We start from the raw sequence: 21,892 nt of genomic DNA, 5'->3' as shown, positions 1-21,892 counted from the left end.
CTGAACCATGTGAATTGAAAGGGAGATAAAATCAAGTGATTGCAAAGAGACACTGCACCATTTGATTATTCAGGGAAACTGCACCATGTGATTACACAGAGACTGCAACATGTGATTACACAGATACTGCATCATGTGATTACACAGAGACTGCACCATGTGCTAACACAGAGACTGCACCATGTGATTACACAGAGACTGCACCATGTGATTATACAGAGACTGCACCATGTGATTACACAGAGACTGCACCATGTGATTACACAGAGACTGCACCAGGTGATTACACAGATACTGCATCATGTGATTACACAGAGACTGCACCATGTGATTACACAGAGACTGCACCATGTGCTAACACAGAGACTGCACCATGTGATTACACAGAGACTGCACCATGTGATTACACAGAGACTGCACCAGGTGATTACACAGATACTGCATCATGTGATTACACAGAGACTGCACCATGTGCTAACACAGAGACTGCACCATGTGATGACACAGATACTGCATCATTTGTTTACACAGAGACTGCACCATGTGATTACACAGAGACTGCACCATGTGATTACACAAATAATGCACCATGTGATTATTCAGAGAGAATGCAACATGTGAATACACAGAGAATGCACCATGTGATTAGACATATACTGCACCATGTGATTACACAGAGAGACTGCACCATGTGATTACAAAGAGATTGCACCATGTGATTATTCAGAGAGACTGCACCATGTGATTACGCAGAGACTGCACCATGTGATTACACAGAGACTGCACAATGTGATTACACAGAGACGGCATCATGTGATTACACAGAGACTGCACAATGTGATTACACAGAGACTGCACCATATGTTTCGACAGAGAGACTGCACCATGTGATTACACAGAGAGACTGCACCATGTGATTAGACAGGGAGACTGCACCAAGATATTACAACGAGACTGCACCATGTGATTACACAGAGACGGCACCATGTGATTACACAAAGACTCCACAATGTGATTACACAGAGACTGCACCGTATGATTAGACAGAGTTGCACAATGTGATTACACAGAGACGGCACCATGTGATTACACAGAGACTGCACCATGTGATTACACAAAGACTTCACCGTGTGATTACACAGAGAGACTGCACCATGTGATTACACTGGGAGACTGCACCATGTGATTACACAGGGAGACTGCACCATGTGATTACACAGAGACGGCACCATGTGATTACACAAAGACTGCACAATGTGATTACACAGAGCCTGCACCGTGTGATTAGACAGAGACTGCACAATGTGATTACACAGAGACTGCACCATGTGATTACACAGAGACTGCACGATGTGATTACACAAAGACTTCACCGTGTGATTACACAAAGAGACTGCACCATGTGATTACACTGGGAAACTGCACCATGTGATTACACAGGGAGACTGCACCATGTGATTACACAGAGATTGCACCATCTGATTACACAGGGAGACTGCACCATGTGATTACACAGAGACTGCATTGTGTGATTATCCAGAGACGGCACCATGTGATTGCAAAGAGACGGCACCATGTGATTATACAGGGAGACTGCTCCATGAGATTACGCGGAGACTGCACCATGTGATTACACAGAGAAACTGCAACGTGATTACACAGAGTCTGCACCATGTGATTACACAGAGACAGCACCATGTGATTATTCAGAGACTGCACCATGTTTTTAAACAGAGAGACTGGACCATGCGATTACACATAGAGACTGCACCATGTAATTACAGTGAGCGACTGCACCATGTGATTACACAGAGACTGCACCATGTGATTACACAGTGAGACTGCACCATGTGATTACACAATGAGACAGCACCATGTGATTTTGCAGGGAGACTGCACCATGTGATTACACAGAGAGACTGCACCATGTGATTACACAGTGAGACTGCACCATGTGATTACACAATGAGACAGCACCATGTGATTTCGCAGGGAGACTGCACCATGTGATTACACAGAGAGACTGCACCATGTGATTACACAGTGAGACTGCACCATGTGATTACACAGAGACGGCACCAAGTGATTACACAGCGACTGCACCATGTGATTACACAGAGGCTGCACCATGTGATTACACAGAGAGACTGCACCATGTGATTACACAGAGACTGCAACAAGTGGTTACACAGAGACTACACCATGTGATTACACAGAGACTGCACCATGTGATTACACAGTGAGACTGCACCATGTGATTACTCAATGAGACAGTACCATGTGATTTCGCAGGGAGACTGCACCATATGATTACACAGAGACTGCACCATGTGATTTCACAGAGAGACTTCACCGCGTGATTACACAGAGAGACTGCACCAAGTGATTACACAGAGACTGCACCATGTGATTACACAGAGACTGCACCGCGTGATTACACAGAGACTGCACCGCGTGATTACAATGAGAGACTGCACCCTATGATTGTACTGATACTGCACCATGTGATTACACAGTGACTGAACCATGTGATTACACAGAGACTGCACCATGTGATTACACCGGGAGACTGCACCATTTGATTACACGGAGACTGCACCATTTGATTACACAGGGAGACTGCACCATGTGATTACACAGAGACTGCAACATGTGATTGCACAGAGAGACTGCACCATGTGATTACACAGAGACTGCACCATCTGATTACACAGAGACTGCAACATGTGATTACACAGAGACTGCACCATGTGATTACACAGAGACTGCACCATGTGCTAACACAGAGACTGCACCATGTGATTACACAGAGACTGCACCATGTGATTACACAGAGACTGCACCAGGTGATTACACAGATACTGCATCATGTGATTACACAGAGACTGCACCATGTGCTAACACAGAGACTGCACCATGTGATGACACAGATACTGCATCATTTGTTTACACAGAGACTGCACCATGTGATTACACAGAGACTGCACCATGTGATTACACAAATAATGCACCATGTGATTATTCAGAGAGAATGCAACATGTGAATACACAGAGAATGCGCCATGTGATTAGACATATACTGCACCATGTGATTACACAGAGAGACTGCACCATGTGATTACAAAGAGATTGCACCATGTGATTATTCAGAGAGACTGCACCATGTGATTACGCAGAGACTGCACCATGTGATTACACAGAGACTGCACAATGTGATTACACAGAGACGGCATCATGTGATTACACAGAGACTGCACAATGTGATTACACAGAGACTGCACCATATGTTTCGACAGAGAGACTGCACCATGTGATTACACAGAGAGACTGCACCATGTGATTAGACAGGGAGACTGCACCAAGATATTACAACGAGACTGCACCATGTGATTACACAGAGACGGCACCATGTGATTACACAAAGACTCCACAATGTGATTACACAGAGACTGCACCGTATGATTAGACAGAGTTGCACAATGTGATTACACAGAGACGGCACCATGTGATTACACAGAGACTGCACCATGTGATTACACAAAGACTTCACCGTGTGATTACACAGAGAGACTGCACCATGTGATTACACTGGGAGACTGCACCATGTGATTACACAGGGAGACTGCACCATGTGATTACACAGAGACGGCACCATGTGATTACACAAAGACTGCACAATGTGATTACACAGAGCCTGCACCGTGTGATTAGACAGAGACTGCACAATGTGATTACACAGAGACTGCACCATGTGATTACACAGAGACTGCACGATGTGATTACACAAAGACTTCACCGTGTGATTACACAAAGAGACTGCACCATGTGATTACACTGGGAAACTGCACCATGTGATTACACAGGGAGACTGCACCATGTGATTACACAGAGATTGCACCATCTGATTACACAGGGAGACTGCACCATGTGATTACACAGAGACTGCATTGTGTGATTATCCAGAGACGGCACCATGTGATTGCAAAGAGACGGCACCATGTGATTATACAGGGAGACTGCTCCATGAGATTACGCGGAGACTGCACCATGTGATTACACAGAGAAACTGCAACGTGATTACACAGAGTCTGCACCATGTGATTACACAGAGACAGCACCATGTGATTATTCAGAGACTGCACCATGTTTTTAAACAGAGAGACTGGACCATGCGATTACACATAGAGACTGCACCATGTAATTACAGTGAGCGACTGCACCATGTGATTACACAGAGACTGCACCATGTGATTACACAGTGAGACTGCACCATGTGATTACACAATGAGACAGCACCATGTGATTTTGCAGGGAGACTGCACCATGTGATTACACAGAGAGACTGCACCATGTGATTACACAGTGAGACTGCACCATGTGATTACACAATGAGACAGCACCATGTGATTTCGCAGGGAGACTGCACCATGTGATTACACAGAGAGACTGCACCATGTGATTACACAGTGAGACTGCACCATGTGATTACACAGAGACGGCACCAAGTGATTACACAGCGACTGCACCATGTGATTACACAGAGGCTGCACCATGTGATTACACAGAGAGACTGCACCATGTGATTACACAGAGACTGCAACAAGTGGTTACACAGAGACTACACCATGTGATTACACAGAGACTGCACCATGTGATTACACAGTGAGACTGCACCATGTGATTACTCAATGAGACAGTACCATGTGATTTCGCAGGGAGACTGCACCATATGATTACACAGAGACTGCACCATGTGATTTCACAGAGAGACTTCACCGCGTGATTACACAGAGAGACTGCACCAAGTGATTACACAGAGACTGCACCATGTGATTACACAGAGACTGCACCGCGTGATTACACAGAGACTGCACCGCGTGATTACAATGAGAGACTGCACCCTATGATTGTACTGATACTGCACCATGTGATTACACAGTGTCTGCACCATGTGATTACACAGAGACTGCACCATGTGATTACACCGGGAGACTGCACCATTTGATTACACGGAGACTGCACCATTTGATTACACAGGGAGACTGCACCATGTGATTACACAGAGACTGCAACATGTGATTGCACAGAGAGACTGCACCATGTGATTACACAGAGACTGCACCATCTGATTACACAGAGACTGCAACATGTGATTGCACAGAGAGACTGCACCATGTGATTACACAGAGACTGCACCATGTGATTACACAGAGAGACTGCACCATGTGATTTCACAGAGAGACTGCAGCATGTTTTTAAACAGAGAGACTGCACCATGTGATTGCACAGAAACTGCACCATGTGATTACACAGAGACTGCACCATGTGATTTCGCAGGGAGACTGCACCATGTGATTAAACAGAGATACTGCACTATGTGATTACACAGAGATTGCACCATGTGATTATTCAGAGACTGCACCATGTGATTACACGGAGAGATTGCGACATGTGATTGAACAGAGAAGCTGCACCAGTTGATTACACAGAGACTGCATCATGTGATTAGACAGAGACTGCACCATGTGATTACATAGAGACTGCACCCTGTGATTACACAGGGACTGCATCATGTGATTACACAGAGTGACTGCACCATGTGATTACACAGAGAGACTGCACCATGTGATTAGACAGGGAGACTGCATCATATTATTACACAGAGACTGTGCCATGTGATTTTGCAGGGAGACTGCACCATCAGATTACGAAGAGACTGCAACATGTGATTACACAGATACTGCACCATCTGATTACACAGAGACTGCACCAAGTGATTACACAGAGAATGCACCTGGTGATTACACAGATACTGCACCATCTGATTACACAGAGACTGCACCATGAGATTACACAGAGACTGCACCAGGTGATTACACAGATACTGCACCATGTGATTATACAGCGAATGCACCAGCTGATTACACAGATACTGCACCATCTGATTACACAGAGAATGCACCATGTGATTACACAGAGACTGCACCATGTGATTACACAGGGAGACTGCACCATGTGATTACACAGTGAGACTGCACCATGTGATTTCACAGAGACTGCACCATGTGATTACAAACAGACTGAACCATGTGATTACACAGAGACTGCAGCATGTGATTACACAGAGACTGCACCATGTGATTACACACATATTACACCATGTGATTATTCATAGAGACTGCAGCATGTGATTGCACAGCGACTGCACCATGTGATTACACACAGATTGCTCCATGTGATTAATCAGAGAGACTGCACCATGTGATTACACAGAGACAGCACCATGTGATTACACACAGATTGCACCATGTGATTATTCAGAGAGACTGCACCATGTGATTAGACAAGGAGACTGCATCATGTTATTGCACAGTGACTGCACCATGTGATTTCGCAGGGAGACTGCACCATCTGATTACACAGAGGCTGCACCATCAGATTACACAGCGATTGCACCATGTGATTACACAGTGAGACTGCACCATGTGATTACACAGAGAGAATGCACCATGTGATTGCACTGATACTGCACCATGTGATTACACAGAGACTGCACCTTGTGATTACACAGAGTCTGCGCCATGTGATTACACAGTGAGACTGCACCATGTGATTACACAGAGAGAATGCACCATGTGATTGCACTGATACTGCACCATGTGATTACACAGAGACTGCACCTTGTGATTACACAGAGTCTGCGCCATGTGATTACACAGAGACTGCACCATGTGATTACACAGAGACTGCACCATGTGATTACACAGTGACTGCACCATGTGATTACACTGAGACTGCACCATGTGATTACACAGAGACTGCACCATGTGATTATACAGAGACTGCACCATGTGATTACACAGAGACTGCACCATGTGATTACACAGAGACTGCACCATGTGATTACACAGAGACTGCACCATGTGATTACACAGAGATTGCACCATGTGATTACACAGAGACGGTACCATGTCATTACACAGAGACTGCACCATGTGATTTCACAGAGACTGCACCATGTGATTACACAGAGTGACTGCACCATGTGATTACACAGAGACTGCACCATCTGATTACACAGAGTGACTGCACCATGTGATTACACAGAGAGACCGCACCAGGTTATTACACAGAGAGACTGCACCATGTGATTACACAGAGACTGCCTCATGTGATTACACAGAGAGACTGCACCATGTGAATTCAAAGGGAGATTAAATCAAGTGATTACACAGAGACTGCACCTTGTGATGACACAGATACTGCACCATCTGATTACATAGGGAGACTGCACCATATGATTAAACAGATACTGCACCATGTGACTACACAGAGACTCCAGCATGTGATTACACAGGGAGACTGCACCATGTGATTATTCAGAGAGACTGCACAATGTGCTTACACAGAGTGACTGCACCATGTGATTACAGAGAGACTAAATCACGTGAATTCAAAGGGAGATTAAATCAAGTGGTTCCACAGAGACTGCACCATGTGATTACACAGAGACTGCATCATGTGATTACACAGAGACTGCACCATGTGATTACACAGAGAGACTGCACCATGTGATTACACAGTGAGACTGCACCATGTGATTACACAGAGACAGCACCATGTGATTACACACAGATTGCACCATGTGATTATTCAGAGAGACTGCACCATCTGATTACAACGAGACTGCATCATGTGATTACACAGAGACTGCAGCGTGTGATTACACAGAGACTGCACCATGTGATTACACACTGATTGCACCATGTGATTATTCAGAGAGACTGCAGCATGTGATTACACAGAGACTGCACCATGTGATTACACAGAGACATCACCATGTGATTACACACAGATTGCACCATGTGATTATTCAGAGAGACTGCACCATGTGATAAGACATGGAGACTGCATCATGTTCTTACACAGAGACTGCACCATCTGATTACACAGAGACTGCACCATGTGATTACACAGCGAGAATACACCATGTGATTGCACTGATACAGCACCATGTGATTACACAGGGAGACTGCACCATGTGAATACACAGCGACTGCACCATGTGATTACACAGAGACGGTACCATGTGATTACATAGAGATTGCACCATGTGATTACACAGTGACTACACCATGTGATTACACAGAGACTGCACCATGTGATTACACAGAGGATGCACCATGTGATTACACAGAGACTGCACCATGCGATTACACAGAGAGACTGCACCATGTGATTACACAGAGACTGCCTCATGTGATTACACAGACAGACTGCACCATGTGAATTCAAACGGAGATTAAATCAAATGATTACACCATGTGATTACACAGAGACTGCACCATCTGATTACATAGGGAGACTGCACCATATGATTAAACAGATACTGCAGCATGTGATTATACAGGGAGACTGCACCATGTGACTACACAGAGACTGCACCATGTGATTACACAGAGACTCCACCATGTGATTACAGAGAGACTATACCATGTGAATTCAAAGGGACATTAAATCAAGTGATTGCACAGAGACTGCACCATGTGATTACACAATGACTGCATCATGTGATTACACAGAGAGACTTCACCATGTGATTACACAGAGAGACTGCACCATGTGATTACACAGTGAGACTGCACCATGTGAGTACACAGATAGTCTGCACCATGTGATTACAAAGAGAGACTGCACCATGTGATTACAGAGAGAGACTGCACCATGAGATTACACAGAGACTGCACCATGTGATTACACAGAGACTGCACCATGTGATTTCGCAGGGAGACTGCACCATGTGATTAAACAGAGATACTGCACCATGAAATTACACAGAGATTGCAACATGTGATTACACAGTGACTGCACCATGTGATTACACAGAGATGGTACCATGTGATTACATAGAGATTGCACCATGTGATTACACAGTGACAGCACCATGTGATTACACAGAGACTGCACCATGTGATTACACAGAGGCTGCACCATGTGATTACACAGAGACTGCACCATGCGATTACACAGAGTGACTGCACCATGTGATTACACAGAGACTGCACCATGTGATTACACAGAGACTGCACCAGGTGATTACACAGATACTGCATCATGTGATTACACAGAGACTGCAGCATGTGATTACACAGAGACTGCACCATGTGATTACACAGAGACTGCACCATGTGCTAACACAGAGACTGCACCATGTGATTACACAGAGACTGCACCATGTGATTACACAGAGACTGCACCAGGTGATTACACAGAGACTGCACCATGTGATTACACAGAGACTGCACCATGTGCTAACACAGAGACTGCAGAATGTGATTACACAGAAAGACTGCACCATGTGATTACACAGAGACTGCCTCATGTGATTACACAGACAGACTGCACCATGTGAATTCAAACGGAGATTAAATCAAGTGATTACACCATGTGATTACACAGAGAGTACACCATGTGATTACACAGAGACTGCACCATCTGATTACATAGGGAGACTGCACCATATGATTAAACAGATACTGCAGCATGTGATTATACAGGGAGACTGCACCATGTGACTACACAGAGACTGCAACATGTGATTACACAGAGAGACTGCACCATGTGATTACACAGAGAGACTGCACCATGTGATTACACAGTGAGACTGCACCATGTGAGTACACAGATAGTCTGCACCATGTGATTACAAAGAGAGACTGCACCATGTGATTACAGAGAGAGACTGCACCATGTGATTACACAGTGAGACTGCACCATGTGAGTACACAGATAGTCTGCACCATGTGATTACACAGAGAGACTGCACCATGTGATTACACAGAGAGACTGCACCATCTGATTACACAGAGACTGCATCATGTTATTACACAGTGACTGCACCATGTGATTACACAGAGACTGCACCATCTGATTACAACGAGACTGCATCATGTGATTACACAGAGACTGCAGTGTGTGATTACACAGAGACTGCACCATGTGATTACACAGAGAGACTGCACCATGTGATTACACAGAGACTGCACCATGTGATTACACAGAGACTCCACCATGTCATTACACAGGGAGACTGCACCATGTGATTATGCAGAGAGAATGCACCATGTGTTTACACAGAGACGGCACCAAGTGATTACACAGAGACTGCACCATGTGATTACACAGAGACGGCACCCAGTGATTACACAGAGACTGCACCATGTGATTACACAGAGACTGCAACAAGTGATTACACTGAGACTGCACCATGTGATTACACAGAGACTGCACCATGTGATTACACAGAGACTGCACCATGTGATTACACAGAGACTGCACCATGTGATTACACAGAGACTGCACCGCGTGATTACACAGAGAGACTGCACCATATGATTGTACTGATACTGCACCATGTGATTACACAGTGACTGCACCATGTGATTACACAGAGAGACTGCACCATATGATTGTACTGATACTGCACCATGTGATTACACAGTGACTACACCATGTGATTACACATAGACTGCACCATGTGATTACACCGGGAGACTGCACCATTTGATTACACGGAGACTGCACCATTTGATTACACAGGGAGACTGCACCATGTGATTACACAGTGAGACTGGAACATGTGATTACACAATGACTGCACCATGTGATTAAATAGGGCCTGCACCATGTGATTACACAGAGAGACTGCACCATGTGATTACACAGAGACTGCACCATGTGATTTCACAAAGAGACTGCACAATGTGATTACACAGAGATTGCACCATGTGATTACACAGAGACTAAACCATGTGATTACACTGAAACTGCACCATGTGATTACACAGAGACTAAACCATGTGATTACACTGAGACTGCACCATGTGATTACACCGAGAGACTGCACAATGTGATTACACAGAGACTGCACCATGTGATTACAGAGAGAGACTGCACCATGTGATTTCAAAGAGACTGCACCATGTGATTACACAGAGACTGCACCATGTGATTACACAGAGATTGCACCATGTGATTACACAGAGAGACTGCACCATGTGTTTACACAGAGAGACTGCACCATGTGATTACACAGAGAGACTGCACCATGTTATTACACAGAGAGACTGCACCATGTGTTTACACAGAGGGACTGCAACATGTGATTAAACAGAGAGACTGCACCATGAGATTACAAAGAGACTGAACCATGTGATTACACAGAGTCTGCACCATGTGATTAGACAGAGATACTGCACCATGTGATTACATAGAGACTGCACCATTTGTTTAAACAGAGAGACTGCACCATGCGATTACAAAGAGACTGCACCATGTGATTACACAGAGACTGCACCATGTGATTACAAAGAGACTGCACCATGTGATTACACACAGACTGCAGCATGTGATTACACAGTGACTGCACCAGCTGATTACACAGTGACTGCACCAGGTGATTACACCGAGACTGCGTCATGTGATTACACAGAGACTGCACCATGTGATTTCACAGGGAGACTGCACCATGTGATTACATAGAGACTGCACCATTTGTTTAGACAGAGAGACTGCACCATGTGATTACACAGGGATACTGCACCATGTGATTACACAGATACTGCACCATGTGATTACACAGAGACTGCACCATGTGATTACACAGGGAGACTGCACCATGTTATTACACAGGGAGACTGCACCATGTTATTACACAGAGAGACTGCACCATGTCATTACACAGGGAGACTGCACCATGTGATTACACAGAGACTGCACCATGTGATTACACAGAGACTGTAACATTTGATTATACATAGACTGCACCATGTGATTACATAGAGGCTGCACCATGTAATTACATAGAGACGGCACCATGTGATTACACAGAGACTGCACCATGTGATTACACAGAGAGACTGCACCATATGATTACATAGAGAGACTGCAGCATGTGATTACATAGAGACTGCACCATGTGATTACATAGAGTCTGCTTCATGTGATTACACAGAGAGACTGCAGCATGTGTTTACATAGAGACTGCACCATGTGATTACACAGAGACTGCACCATGTGATTACACAGAGAGACTGCATCATGTGATTACACAGAGTGACTCCACCATGTGATTAAACAGAGAGACTGCATCATGTGATTACACAGAGACTGCAATATTTTTTCTACACAGAGACTGCACCATGAAATTACACAGAGACTGCACCTTGTGATTTCACAGATAGACTGCACCATGTGATTACACAGAGATTGCACCATGTGATTACACAGAGACTGCATCACGTGATTACACAGAGACTTCACCATGTGATTACACACAGATTGCACCATGTGATTATTCAGAGGGACTGCACCATATGATTAGACAGGGAGACTGCATCAAGTGATTGCACAGAGACTGCAGCATGTGATTCCACAGAGAATGCACCATGTGATTAGACATATACTGCACCATGTGATTACCCAGAGACTGCACTATCTGATTACAAATAGGGTCTGCACCATGTGATTACGCAGAGATTGTACCATGTGATTATTCAGAGAGACTGCACCATGTGATTACACGGAGACTGCAACATTTGAGCACACAGCGACTGCACCATGTGATTACACAGAGACTGCACCATGTGATTACATAGAGTCTGCACCATGTGATTAGACAGAGATACTGCACCATGTGATTACACAGTGACTGCAACATGTGATTTCACAGGGAGACTGCACCATGTGATTACATAGAGATTGCACCATGTGATTACACAGTGACTGCACCGTCTGATTACAAAGAGGGTGTGCACCATATGATTACACAGAGACTGCACCATGTGATTACACAGTGACTGCACCATCTGATTACAAAGAGGGTGTGCACCATATGATTACACAGAGACTGCACCATGTGATTACACAGAGAGACTGCACCATGTGATTACACAGAGATTGCACCATGTGATTACACAGTGACTGCACCTTCTGATTACAAAGAAGGTGTTCACCATATGATTACACAGAGACTGCACCATGTCATTACAAAGAAACTACACCATGTGATTACACAGTGACAGCACCTTGTGATTACAAAGAGACTGAACCATGTGATTACACACAGACTGCAGCATGTGATTACACAGTGACTGCACCAGGTAATTACACTTTGACTGCAGCGGGTGATTACACAGTGACTGCAGCAGGTGATTACACAGTGACTGCAGCACGTGATTACACAGTGACTGCACCATGTGATTACACAGTGACTGCACCATGTGATTACGCATATTCTGCACCATGTGATTACATAGAGACTGCACCATTTGTTTAGACAGAGAGACTGCACCATGGGATTAAACAGATACTGCACCATGTGATTACACAAAGATCGCAACATGTGATTATTCAGAGGGACTGCACCATGTGATTATTCAGAGAGATTGCACCACGTTTTAAAACAGAGAGACAGCACCATGTGATTACACAGAGACTGCACGATGTGATTACACAGAGATTGCACCATGTGATTATTCAGAGAGACTGCACCATGTGATTACACAGAGTGACTGCACCATGCGATTACACAGTGAGACTGCAACATGTGATTAAACAGAGAGACTGGACCATGTGATTACACAATGAGACTGCAACATGTGATTAAACAGAGAGACTGCACCATGTGATTACACAGAGACTGCACCATGTAATTACACAGAGAGACTGCAACATGTGATTACACAGAGAGACTGCAACATGTGATTACACAGAGACTGCACCATGTGATTACACAGAGACTGCACCATGTGATTACACACAGTGACTGCATCATGTGATTACACAGAGACGGCACCATGTGATTATACAGAGTGACTGCATCATGTGATTACACAGAAACTGCACCATGTGATTACACAATGACTGCACCATGTGATTAAATAGAGCCTGCACCATGTGATTACACAGAGAGACTGCACCATGTGATTACACAGAGACTGCACCATGTGATTTCACAATGAGACTGCACAATGTGATTATACAGAGATTGCACCATGTGATTACACAGAGACTAAACCATGCGATTACACTGAGACTGCACCATGTGATTACACAGAGACTAAACCATGTGATTACACTGAGACTGCACCATGTGATTACACCGAGAGACTGCACAATGTGATTACACAGAGACTGCACCATGTGATTACAGAGAGAGACTGCACCATGTGATTTCAAAGAGACTGCACCATGTGATTACACAGAGACTGCACCATGTGATTACACAGAGATTGCACCATGTGATTACACAGAGAGACTGCACCATGTGTTTACACAGAGAGACTGCACCATGTGATTACACAGAGAGACTGCACCATGTTATTACACAGAGAGACTGCACCATGTGTTTACACAGAGGGACTGCAACATGTGATTAAACAGAGAGACTGCACCATGAGATTACAAAGAGACTGAACCATGTGATTACACAGAGACTGCACCATGTGATTAGACAGAGATACTGCACCATGTGATTACATAGAGACTGCACCATTTGTTTAAACAGAGAGACTGCAGCATGTGTTTACATAGACACTGCACCATGTGATTACACAGAGACTGCACCATGTGATTACACAGAGAGACTGCATCATGTGATTACACAGAGTGACTCCACCATGTGATTAAACAGAGAGACTGCATCATGTGATTACACAGAGACTGCAATATTATTTGTACACAGAGACTGCACCATGAAATTACACAGAGACTGCACCTTGTGATTTCACAGATAGACTGCACCATGTGATTACACAGAGATTGCACCATGTGATTACACAGAGACTGCATCACGTGATTACACAGAGACTTCACCATGTGATTACACACAGATTGCACCATGTGATTATTCAGAGGGACTGCACCATATGATTAGACAGGGAGACTGCATCAAGTGATTGCACAGAGACTGCAGCATGTGATTCCACAGAGAATGCACCATGTGATTAGACATATACTGCACCATGTGATTACCCAGAGACTGCACTATCTGATTACAAATAGGGTCTGCACCATGTGATTATGCAGAGATTGTATCATGTGATTATTCAGAGAGACTGCACCATGTGATTACACAGAGAGACTGCAACATGTGATTACACTGGGACTGCACCATGTGATTACAAAGAGACTGAACCATGTGATTACACACTGACTGCACCATGTGATTACACAGAGACTGCACCATGTGATTACACAGATAATGCACCATGTGATTACACAGAGACTGCACCATGTGATTACACAGTGAGACTGCACCATGTGATTACACAGAGAGACTAAACCACGTGAATGCAAAGGGAGTTTAAATCAAGTGATTACACAGGGAGACTAAACCATGTGATTACACAGATACTGCACCATGTGATTACACAGAGACTACACCATGTCATTACACAGCTACTGCACCATGTGATTACACGTAGACTGCACCATGTGATTACACAGAGACTGCAGCATGTGATTACACAGAGAGACTGCACCATGTAATTACATAGATACTGCACCATGTGATTACACAGAGACTGCACCATGTGATTACACAGAAACTGCACCATGTGATTACACAGAGACTGGACTATGTGATTACACAGATACTGCACCATGTGATTACACAGTCTGCACCATGTGATTAGACAGACACTGCACGATTTGTTTACACAGGGAGACTGCACCATGTGATTACACAGAGAGACTGCACCATGTGATTGCACAGAGAGTGCATCATGTGATAACACACAGAAACTGCACCATGTGATTACACAGATACTGCACCATGTGATTACATGGAGACTGCACCATGTGATTATTCAGAGAAACTGCACCATGTGATTACATAGAGACTGCACCATGTGATTACATGGAGACTGCACCATGTGATTATTCAGGGAAACTGCACCATGTGATTACATAGAGACTGCATCATGTGATTACACAGAGAGACTGCACCATGTGATTACATAGAGAGACTGCACCATGTGATTACATAGAGAGACTGAACCATGTGATTACGCAGGGACTGCATCATGTGATTACACAGAGAGACTGCACCAGGTGATTAAACAGAGAGACTGCACCAAGTGATTACCTAGAGACTGCACCATGTGATTACACAGAGACTGTACCATGTGATTACACAAAGACTGCACCATGTGATTACACAGAGACTGTACCATGTGATTACACAGAGACTGAACCATGTGATTATACAGAGACTGCACCATGTGATTACACAGAGACTTCACCATGTGATTACACATAGACTGCACCATGTGATTACACAGAGAGTTCACCATGTGATTACACATAGACTGCACCATGTGATTACACGGAAAGAGTGCACCATGTAATTACACAGATAATGCACATGTGATTACACAGAGAGACTGCACCATATGATTACACAGATAATGCACCATGTGATTACACATAGACTGCACCATGTGATTACACAGAGGAACTGCACCATGTGATTTCACTGATACTGCACCATGTGATTACACAGAGACTGCACCATGTGATTACACAGGGAGACTGCACCATGTTATTACACAGGGAGACTGCACCATGTTATTACACAGAGAGACTGCACCATGTCATTACACAGGGAGACTGCACCATGTGATTACACAGAGACTGCACCATGTGATTACACAGAGACTGTAACATTTGATTATACATAGACTGCACCATGTGATTACACAGGGAGACTGCACCATGTTATTACACAGGGAGACTGCACCATGTTATTACACAGAGAGACTGCACCATGTGATTACACAGGGATACTGCACCATGTGATTACACAGATACTGCACCATGTGATTACACAGAGACTGCACCATGTGATTACACAGGGAGACTGCACCATGTTATTACACAGGGAGACTGCACCATGTTATTACACAGAGAGACTGCACCATGTCATTACACAGGGAGACTGCACCATGTGATTACACAGAGACTGCACCATGTGATTACACAGAGACTGTAACATTTGATTATACATAGACTGCACCATGTGATTACATAGAGGCTGCACCATGTAATTACATAGAGACGGCACCATGTGATTACACAGAGACTGCACCATGTGATTACACAGAGAGACTGCACCATATGATTACATAGAGAGACTGCAGCATGTGATTACATAGAGACTGCACCATGTGATTACATAGAGTCTGCTTCATGTGATTACACAGAGAGACTGCAGCATGTGTTTACATAGAGACTGCACCATGTGATTACACAGAGACTGCACCATGTGATTACACAGAGAGACTGCATCATGTGATTACACAGAGTGACTCCACCATGTGATTAAACAGAGAGACTGCATCATGTGATTACACAGAGACTGCAATATTTTTTCTACACAGAGACTGCACCATGAAATTACACAGAGACTGCACCTTGTGATTTCACAGATAGACTGCACCATGTGATTACACAGAGATTGCACCATGTGATTACACAGAGACTGCATCACGTGATTACACAGAGACTTCACCATGTGATTACACACAGATTGCACCATGTGATTATTCAGAGGGACTGCACCATATGATTAGACAGGGAGACTGCATCAAGTGATTGCACAGAGACTGCAGCATGTGATTCCACAGAGAATGCACCATGTGATTAGACATATACTGCACCATGTGATTACCCAGAGACTGCACTATCTGATTACAAATAGGGTCTGCACCATGTGATTACGCAGAGATTGTACCATGTGATTATTCAGAGAGACTGCACCATGTGATTACACGGAGACTGCAACATTTGAGCACACAGCGACTGCACCATGTGATTACACAGAGACTGCACCATGTGATTACATAGAGTCTGCACCATGTGATTAGACAGAGATACTGCACCATGTGATTACACAGTGACTGCAACATGTGATTTCACAGGGAGACTGCACCATGTGATTACATAGAGATTGCACCATGTGATTACACAGTGACTGCACCGTCTGATTACAAAGAGGGTGTGCACCATATGATTACACAGAGACTGCACCATGTGATTACACAGTGACTGCACCATCTGATTACAAAGAGGGTGTGCACCATATGATTACACAGAGACTGCACCATGTGATTACACAGAGAGACTGCACCATGTGATTACACAGAGATTGCACCATGTGATTACACAGTGACTGCACCTTCTGATTACAAAGAAGGTGTTCACCATATGATTACACAGAGACTGCACCATGTCATTACAAAGAAACTACACCATGTGATTACACAGTGACAGCACCTTGTGATTACAAAGAGACTGAACCATGTGATTACACACAGACTGCAGCATGTGATTACACAGTGACTGCACCAGGTAATTACACTTTGACTGCAGCGGGTGATTACACAGTGACTGCAGCAGGTGATTACACAGTGACTGCAGCACGTGATTACACAGTGACTGCACCATGTGATTACACAGTGACTGCACCATGTGATTACGCATATTCTGCACCATGTGATTACATAGAGACTGCACCATTTGTTTAGACAGAGAGACTGCACCATGGGATTAAACAGATACTGCACCATGTGATTACACAAAGATCGCAACATGTGATTATTCAGAGGGACTGCACCATGTGATTATTCAGAGAGATTGCACCACGTTTTAAAACAGAGAGACAGCACCATGTGATTACACAGAGACTGCACGATGTGATTACACAGAGATTGCACCATGTGATTATTCAGAGAGACTGCACCATGTGATTACACAGAGTGACTGCACCATGCGATTACACAGTGAGACTGCAACATGTGATTAAACAGAGAGACTGGACCATGTGATTACACAATGAGACTGCAACATGTGATTAAACAGAGAGACTGCACCATGTGATTACACAGAGACTGCACCATGTAATTACACAGAGAGACTGCAACATGTGATTACACAGAGAGACTGCAACATGTGATTACACAGAGACTGCACCATGTGATTACACAGAGACTGCACCATGTGATTACACACAGTGACTGCATCATGTGATTACACAGAGACGGCACCATGTGATTATACAGAGTGACTGCATCATGTGATTACACAGAAACTGCACCATGTGATTACACAATGACTGCACCATGTGATTAAATAGAGCCTGCACCATGTGATTACACAGAGAGACTGCACCATGTGATTACACAGAGACTGCACCATGTGATTTCACAATGAGACTGCACAATGTGATTATACAGAGATTGCACCATGTGATTACACAGAGACTAAACCATGCGATTACACTGAGACTGCACCATGTGATTACACAGAGACTAAACCATGTGATTACACTGAGACTGCACCATGTGATTACACCGAGAGACTGCACAATGTGATTACACAGAGACTGCACCATGTGATTACAGAGAGAGACTGCACCATGTGATTTCAAAGAGACTGCACCATGTGATTACACAGAGACTGCACCATGTGATTACACAGAGATTGCACCATGTGATTACACAGAGAGACTGCACCATGTGTTTACACAGAGAGACTGCACCATGTGATTACACAGAGAGACTGCACCATGTTATTACACAGAGAGACTGCACCATGTGTTTACACAGAGGGACTGCAACATGTGATTAAACAGAGAGACTGCACCATGAGATTACAAAGAGACTGAACCATGTGATTACACAGAGACTGCACCATGTGATTAGACAGAGATACTGCACCATGTGATTACATAGAGACTGCACCATTTGTTTAAACAGAGAGACTGCAGCATGTGTTTACATAGACACTGCACCATGTGATTACACAGAGACTGCACCATGTGATTACACAGAGAGACTGCATCATGTGATTACACAGAGTGACTCCACCATGTGATTAAACAGAGAGACTGCATCATGTGATTACACAGAGACTGCAATATTATTTGTACACAGAGACTGCACCATGAAATTACACAGAGACTGCACCTTGTGATTTCACAGATAGACTGCACCATGTGATTACACAGAGATTGCACCATGTGATTACACAGAGACTGCATCACGTGATTACACAGAGACTTCACCATGTGATTACACACAGATTGCACCATGTGATTATTCAGAGGGACTGCACCATATGATTAGACAGGGAGACTGCATCAAGTGATTGCACAGAGACTGCAGCATGTGATTCCACAGAGAATGCACCATGTGATTAGACATATACTGCACCATGTGATTACCCAGAGACTGCACTATCTGATTACAAATAGGGTCTGCACCATGTGATTATGCAGAGATTGTATCATGTGATTATTCAGAGAGACTGCACCATGTGATTACACAGAGAGACTGCAACATGTGATTACACTGGGACTGCACCATGTGATTACAAAGAGACTGAACCATGTGATTACACACTGACTGCACCATGTGATTACACAGAGACTGCACCATGTGATTACACAGATAATGCACCATGTGATTACACAGAGACTGCACCATGTGATTACACAGTGAGACTGCACCATGTGATTACACAGAGAGACTAAACCACGTGAATGCAAAGGGAGTTTAAATCAAGTGATTACACAGGGAGACTAAACCATGTGATTACACAGATACTGCACCATGTGATTACACAGAGACTACACCATGTCATTACACAGCTACTGCACCATGTGATTACACGTAGACTGCACCATGTGATTACACAGAGACTGCAGCATGTGATTACACAGAGAGACTGCACCATGTAATTACATAGATACTGCACCATGTGATTACACAGAGACTGCACCATGTGATTACACAGAAACTGCACCATGTGATTACACAGAGACTGGACTATGTGATTACACAGATACTGCACCATGTGATTACACAGTCTGCACCATGTGATTAGACAGACACTGCACGATTTGTTTACACAGGGAGACTGCACCATGTGATTACACAGAGAGACTGCACCATGTGATTGCACAGAGAGTGCATCATGTGATAACACACAGAAACTGCACCATGTGATTACACAGATACTGCACCATGTGATTACATGGAGACTGCACCATGTGATTATTCAGAGAAACTGCACCATGTGATTACATAGAGACTGCACCATGTGATTACATGGAGACTGCACCATGTGATTATTCAGGGAAACTGCACCATGTGATTACATAGAGACTGCATCATGTGATTACACAGAGAGACTGCACCATGTGATTACATAGAGAGACTGCACCATGTGATTACATAGAGAGACTGAACCATGTGATTACGCAGGGACTGCATCATGTGATTACACAGAGAGACTGCACCAGGTGATTAAACAGAGAGACTGCACCAAGTGATTACCTAGAGACTGCACCATGTGATTACACAGAGACTGTACCATGTGATTACACAAAGACTGCACCATGTGATTACACAGAGACTGTACCATGTGATTACACAGAGACTGAACCATGTGATTATACAGAGACTGCACCATGTGATTACACAGAGACTTCACCATGTGATTACACATAGACTGCACCATGTGATTACACAGAGAGTTCACCATGTGATTACACATAGACTGCACCATGTGATTACACGGAAAGAGTGCACCATGTAATTACACAGATAATGCACATGTGATTACACAGAGAGACTGCACCATATGATTACACAGATAATGCACCATGTGATTACACATAGACTGCACCATGTGATTACACAGAGGAACTGCACCATGTGATTTCACTGATACTGCACCATGTGATTACACAGAGACTTCACCGTGTGATTACATGGAGACTACACCATGTGATTACACAGATACTGCACCATGTGATTACACAGAGACT

Source organism: Cetorhinus maximus, chromosome 27, assembly GCF_964194155.1.
Source record: "Cetorhinus maximus chromosome 27, sCetMax3.hap1.1, whole genome shotgun sequence".
In the NCBI taxonomy this organism is placed as follows: Eukaryota; Metazoa; Chordata; class Chondrichthyes; order Lamniformes; family Cetorhinidae; genus Cetorhinus; species Cetorhinus maximus.
The sequence above is the reverse complement of the archived record's forward strand: the minus strand, read 5'-3'. Positions refer to the sequence as shown.